Here is a 6961-nt window from a genome sequence, read left to right as displayed (position 1 = left end):
ATTTGAGGTTGGTAAAAGAAAAGGAAAACGATGCCATCCACAACTTTCTGTAGAAGGGTGTGCAGCAGGTTTGCCAGGTCTAGCGACAACGTCTAACCAAATGACTAATCAAAACCCGCCAAAAGGCTTTAAAACTAGATAAGAAAATTTAACAGCCAAAGGGGAGGTGCCACATTTAGCCAATAAAAATGTTTTTCGATAACATTATCGAGCGAATAAAGAAGGAATATCGACGTAACTTGTAACAACATCAGAAGCAAAATTCGTTTTTCCATCGAAATAATCACTATTGTGAGCTAACATGACTAATAAAGGAATTTGAATATGTCGCACGAAAAAATATCATTTGCCTTTATTAAACTCTGCAGATCATTTTCCATCAATGGATGTCAACTCGTTTGACTGCTATGTTGTGTGCATGTACGGACATGTATGTGTAACTGAGATGCACACACACACACACACACACTACATGTTAATATTTTTAGATGCATGTAAATTGTAAAGTATTTTGTCTGTAATATATTTTTTGTTATGTGTCGGCCCCCAGTACGACTAGCTGTCGCCATTGGCGTCGGTTAATGGGGATCCTAATAAATGTAAAAAGATTCAATTGTCAATAAATCCCTTATGTGCATGTGCAAAAACTATAGATAAATCCAACAGTAGAGTTTGAGGGATGAAAGTTGGACAATGGATCTTGAAATCTCTGTGCAAGAAATACTTGGATGAACTTAAAAAAACGAAAGTTAGGGTATTTTCTGGCAATTGTGCCATTCTTGTGTGCCGGATATTAAGACTACAAACCGAAATAAATGGCCTATTTGCGAGATTGACTTGTCATTTCAATATGCATAGGCTAGGTCTACTGACGAAAATCTGGGTTTATGATTGTAATTAAACTTTTCCATGCTTTGGTTAGTGTTGATAATTGGATATGGAGAAGGGCGAGCCGGTCAATGATCGATTCAGACAAGGTGATAAATTGTATGACAAGCGACAGTTTAATTATGAGTAAAGATATCTGGTACAAGTGTATACGGTCTCGTTCCTTCGGCTCATAGTGAACCTCCAGAAAAAGCTCAGATAACAGAATGCATAGACATTTTATACAATACAGAAAGTAGGTTGAGTCTGGAAGTTCTGGTCCTTTGGTTGGTTCTGGACAGGTTGTTGTCTTCTCAGATTGGTCCTGATGAGCTGGGCGTCATCCTTCTGAGTCTTATAGCAAAAGTTCTTTGTTATCAAATGTTCAGCTAAACAGGAGATTTTGTGTGTGCGTAGTCAGCCCTCCGTCCTTGGGTATGTGTGTGTGTGTCTTATTAAGGGTAAGAGTAAGAAAAGCAAAAGTAAACAACCAGGGAAACTTTCTCAGAGAGAAAGTTTTAATTCCCTCTCTTCACGTCTCAAAAGAGACGTGACAAAAATAGCTAAGACAAGCAGAGACAGGGAACTTTTTCAGAAGGAAAAAGTTTTGATTCCCTCTCTTCACGTCTCAAAAGAGACGTGACATAAAAAGCTAGATCATGTTAAACCCTCAGGTCCATCCCTCTATACACTCTGTACCAGGTGGGCTCGTCGCCACCCGGGAACTTAAAACCTTCACAACAGGGAGGACAAACATCACTTTTTATTCATTCGACAACATCAACTACAGCGAACCAAGGGTCCCCCTCTGTCAGGCCCACTCTCCTGCGAAAGCTTGATTTCGTATCAGCCTCTCCAACTGGAACATCAAGCAGCGGCATCATACCATAGGCCCTTTCCACATCTGTAACAGACTTCTTCAAACAAGGTATGATACAGGCATTACGGAACATGAGCATATTAAAAACAACAACTTAGGGTCAGAAATCCAGTAATCATCACTGTAGTGTACTTACCAAACCAACCACCCAGCCAAGGGAACAGTCCACTCTCCTCCACACCTGCAAGACCCCCCATCTCCACCGATAACCTTGCCAACCCACTCAGAGCTTTTGAAATGCTCCCATCCAGACTAGTATTGTTAGGGACAAACGTCTAACACTGTTCTCCAAACATTTTACATACACCTCCCTGGTCGGCCAGAATCATGTCCAGTGCTAGTCTATTTGGTCTACGAGGTGGCATCCAATTGTTCAGCCACCCCCGTAAGTGCTGTGTGGGTGTATTTAACAAATCATCATTAATTATAGTAGATATAATTGATCCAGGCATTATGCTTAGCATCAACAATAGCTGGGCCAATGATGGGCATCAGATGCCACAGGCCATCATTCCTGTTTAATGTCTGGAATTCGTGGGGGACCCCTATTGGGACCCCCAACAGGTTGGTGTGGATGTTATCTGTACTCTCGGACCAAGGAGCGTCACGTTTCTGCCGTCTCCTGGGTTGGTCCCAAGCCTCTGTCATGTGCAGCTCCCAAAAGTTGGTTAGCTGTAACCTCAATAATAGGCAATGGTGTTTATCAGACTGGCCAAAACACATGTTCCCTGATAATCTCCTTTCAAAATGGGGTCAACCGCCTGGCAGGTCCACACATCCACCATACATCAGCAACACCTCTAGTTAATAGTGACATTGGTGATGCAGGCAGCAGTAGGGAACCTCCCATAGTCCATACCTCTACCTGTACCAGTGTTACAGCTGTAATATCCCCCATATGCCTTAACCCCCATGGTGTCTTCTGGGGACGGACTTCTGGGAACACAAGACTCAGAGTTTTACACAGGGTTGAATTTGACTTAAACTTTCCAATATGCACATCCAACCTTCGCCCTTACTTAGGGCAAATGGGTGAGCAGCCAGAATAGGTCTGGCATGTCCACATACGACACAGTCCTTTTTATTAAGTGTTTTGTAGGTCAACCACATATTCTCCCTTCCCTCATAACCAGTTTCAGTCCCCAATTGGTCACTATCTGAGATGTCTTTTACATTTATTACCTATACCAGATTGTAGAGTTTAGGTGATGGTGTGGGACTTGGTCTTGAAGTGGTGGAGGAGGCCGGCTGAACCTGGTCTGTTGGAACTGGTGGTGGTTCTGGCAGTACTGTGATGGTAACATCCCCATCGTATCCTAATCAGACAGCTCAGGACTACAAGCAATCCTGTAAAGCCCCACCCTCTCCCAGAGAAAACATCATCAGCAAGAAGCCAGACACACTTTCACTTCTATGAACAAACACAGGGATGGAATGACGGGAAAAGGAAATTCTTCATTAAGGAGTTGATCCCCGAACTCTATTAGTAACGGTTCTTCTCCTTAACTCTGTGATCATTCGGCAGTGTCAGTGTGTCTCACCCTCCAAGTGCGATATGCCCCCAGGTCGGGTGAATCACCTTCTCCTTTAATTCACCTGCAATGCATAAAATCTTGGACATACAGGTTTGGTTAACAAACAGTTTGTCATTTGTTCTATCCGATTATATATTTAATTTCTATGTCTATTTTTTAGCTAGAATTTTTAATTTTAAATTAGTTTATTATCCAATAGGCCCCATCCTATCCTAGACCACAATGTACCCCTCCCCCGTTTGATACCTGGCTCTGCCCAGGTATCAACCTTACCTATTCTAAATAATGACTTAGTAAAATATTCTCATGTTCTACATTATTATGTAGGAGCGCCCCTTTTATTTTCCACATGTCCAATTCTCCCTTTTGTCTCCATTCAGTAACTGTTATCTACCCATTCTGTTATCTCTGTCCTGGCGGCCCTTCCAAAACTCCATTCTCTGCTCTCAAACCTTCAAGGTCTCAGCAGTGCGGGGAGGGCTCCTCTGTCTGCCCTTTTCCTTATCTGTCTGTAACAACTGTGTTTCCAAATTTTAACTAAATGTCTCACTGTTTGGCTTTATCTAAACTCATGGATTTTTAGAAAAACATGTCTATGGTGGCAATTTCTAACTTTAGAATCAAACTATCTGCATCCTAGCATGTCATATACCCCTGTCAATTTTAATACTTTATTTACTAATAAGTTCTCTCCCCCAAGAGTACACTATATTTTATTTAACAATAACATCAGAAAATAAAACTCCTAATATTCTAAATATATGAGGGTACCCCTTTAAGATATCTTGATCCCCTTAAACCAAACGTGTACTACTAAAACAAAAACGAATATCCTCTATGTTTCATGTAACTGTGTGCCTTTTCCCAATAACATGAACCTCCATAAGTTGACCAATGGCGCCCTCTAGTGACTTTTCATGTAACTCATTCAGTCCTTCTCCAAATTGTCTCCCCAAAATACTTTATACCCTGCCATTACACTCACACAACTGTGATAAACGTGTACTTTAACTCCCGGCCAGCCATACCAGTTTGCTGCCGTTCATTGTTCCCCATAATGAAAACAGATAATGTTTAGAATACGTTTACTTTTTGTTCGAATTCCCTGGTGTTACCTAACCAAAAACCACGGCCACACCCGGTGGGGAAAGTAAAAATTGTATCCCGTTCCTCCTATAATACCCAACGCTAAATTCAACGTTGTGGTTAAATAGACGGATTTGACAATCATTATCAAATGTTGAATATACAGGTTCAGTAATTTTATCAAATAGATTAGTATAGTTCAAATCAGGATATGCGTTTACATATACATTCACACTGTTGCTCTCTTTAATTAAAAAACTCCTCAACTATAGTATTTATTACTGAATGGAATTAACAATCCCCAATATAAGAATTCTTATCAAATATGTATGTCAACTTCACATTAATCAGTATACTTTCAACACTTACACATTACATTAGAGATCTCTCAAACACTCTGAACCTATTCCTTACCGATCTCAGTCGGACCGGTCTCAGCCGGACTTATTGAATAGCTATCACTTATCACTACACAATTCAAACCTACTCCTTACCGGTCTCCGCCTGGACTATTGAGCAGGTCTTATCACAACACAAATTAAGTTTATTCCTTACCGACCTCAGTCGGACCGGTCTCAGCCGGACTTAGAATAGTTACCACTTTATCATTTACCACTGTTCACTTTAACTACATCCTTCACCGAACGAATATTCGGGCTTTTGGATGAGGCTTATACACTTTAAGACTATCGGAATCCTATTTTTAACTAGCAATGTTCATCATTAAACAACATCCATTAAACAGTTGACATTTACACATCCGACCCTATTGGTACATGGAGCGTTTGTCATTAAACAATACACATTAATCAGTTGACATTTACACATCCGACCCTATTGGTACATGGAGCGTTTGTCATTAAACAATACACAGTATTCTATTCCTTACCGGACTCTGCCGGACCGGTCACCGCCGGACTATCAGAATAGATTTCCCTACCGAATCTAATCGGACCGGTCGCCGCCGGACTTAGTACTAAGACTTCCTTACCGGTCTCTGCCGGACCGGTCGCCTCCGGACTATCGGATAAGTCTATTTCTTTTAACTTTAACTTTTCCTTACCGGACTCTGCCGGACCGGTCGCCGCCGGACTATCGGAATATCGTTCCTTACCGGACTCAGCCGGACCGGTCGCCGCCGGACTATCGGAACCCTAACACAATTTTATCCCTTACCGGACTCAGCCGGACCGGTCGCCGCCGGACTATCGTAACAGAATTATGGCCACATATGTTTACTTCACTGTCCTTCACATGTCATCTATACACATAAATTTAAACAATAATTCTTACCCAGACTCGGTACCACTGATCGAAATTTGGAAGAACTATACGACAATATACAAAGTTTGATTTAACAGGTCTTGCTTACCTTTATGGTCGACCAGAAGATCAGTTTCCCGAGTTTGAGCAGAACTGTCGTCCTCCCCCCCAAAAGATTTCACCTGTCCTCCGTGAACCGTCCTTTCACCAACTCGCCCCCTCACATCCATATCAACCACTCTGGACCGGGTAGCTAGGCAACCATCCTCTGCTACCATTCTGTTGATAATTGGATATGGAGAAGGGCGAGCCGGTCAAGGATCGATTCAGACAAGGTGATAAATTGTATGACAAGCGACAGTTTAATTATGAGTAAAGATATCTGGTACAAGCGTATACGGTCTCGTTCCTTCGGCTCATAGTGAACCTCCAGAAAAAGCTCAGATAACAGAATGCATAGACATTTTATACAATACAGAAAGTAGGTTGAGTCTGGAAGTTCTGGTCCTTTGGTTGGTTCTGGACAGGTTGTTGTCTTCTCAGATTGGTCCTGATGAGCTGGGCGTCATCCTTCTGAGTCTTATAGCAAAAGTTCTTTGTTATCAAATGTTCAGCTAAACAGGAGATTTTGTGTGTGCGTAGTCAGCCCTCCGTCCTTGGGTATGTGTGTGTGTGTCTTATTATCTCGTGAAATGCGGACCCAAGCACTCTTTTGATCAAGGCCTTTCCTTATCAGTGTTTATGAAAGGTCTGTGCCAGCCATCTGTCTTTGGGTGTGAGAAACCCTGCTTAGAATGAAGTTAGTTATAACAATGTAATAGCAATATGCTTGTGTTATTTTAAATGGTATTTATTACATTAGCTAGATGCAGGTCATCTATACCCCCTGATAGCCTACAGTAGCCCAGGCAAGATGTAAAATGAAAAATTTAGCAGCTTGCTTAGTTAAAATTGACAGACTAATTTATGTAACATGAATTGTGAGGCTATTTCGAGGTAAGAAGTGCTTCTGTTTGTCCAGATAGCCTGCTGGAATAGGGTACTGAGGATGGGGTCGTAATATCAATCTCTGAATCACATGTTAATAATAAGGATATGAACTGAATAGGCCTAAACTTGTCAACAACAGCCAGTGTTACTTTTTGTAATTTTTTATTACCTGTAAACTAATCTGACTGACTGTTACCTTCAATCTAACGCATTCTAACAACAGCTGATCACCAATTGCGATAGATCACAATTGATAACTTCCAATTTCATTAACTATACATGGCCATTAATAATTACATAATAACACAAGGCTACAACAACAATAAACCGAAGTTTATTG

At 41.3% G+C, this 6961-nt stretch overlaps 1 long non-coding RNA gene across 1 annotated transcript; it reads right to left on the bottom strand.

The window, feature by feature from the left end:
* Positions 1 to 1612: 1612 nt before the first annotated feature.
* Positions 1613 to 6403, bottom strand: LOC129829163 (uncharacterized). The gene is made up of 2 exons (XR_008755346.1): positions 4928 to 6403; positions 1613 to 4786 (listed from the first exon to the last, which is right to left on the bottom strand). It is a non-coding gene; the product is annotated as an uncharacterized LOC129829163 (long non-coding RNA).
* Between the last annotated feature and the right edge of the window lie 558 nt (positions 6404 to 6961).

The sequence above is a fragment of the Salvelinus fontinalis genome, chromosome 30 (genome assembly GCF_029448725.1).
Source record: "Salvelinus fontinalis isolate EN_2023a chromosome 30, ASM2944872v1, whole genome shotgun sequence".
Lineage (NCBI taxonomy): Eukaryota > Metazoa > Chordata > Actinopteri > Salmoniformes > Salmonidae > Salvelinus > Salvelinus fontinalis.
Note: the sequence above shows the minus strand (reverse complement) of the source record. Positions and strands in the feature narration are given on the sequence as shown.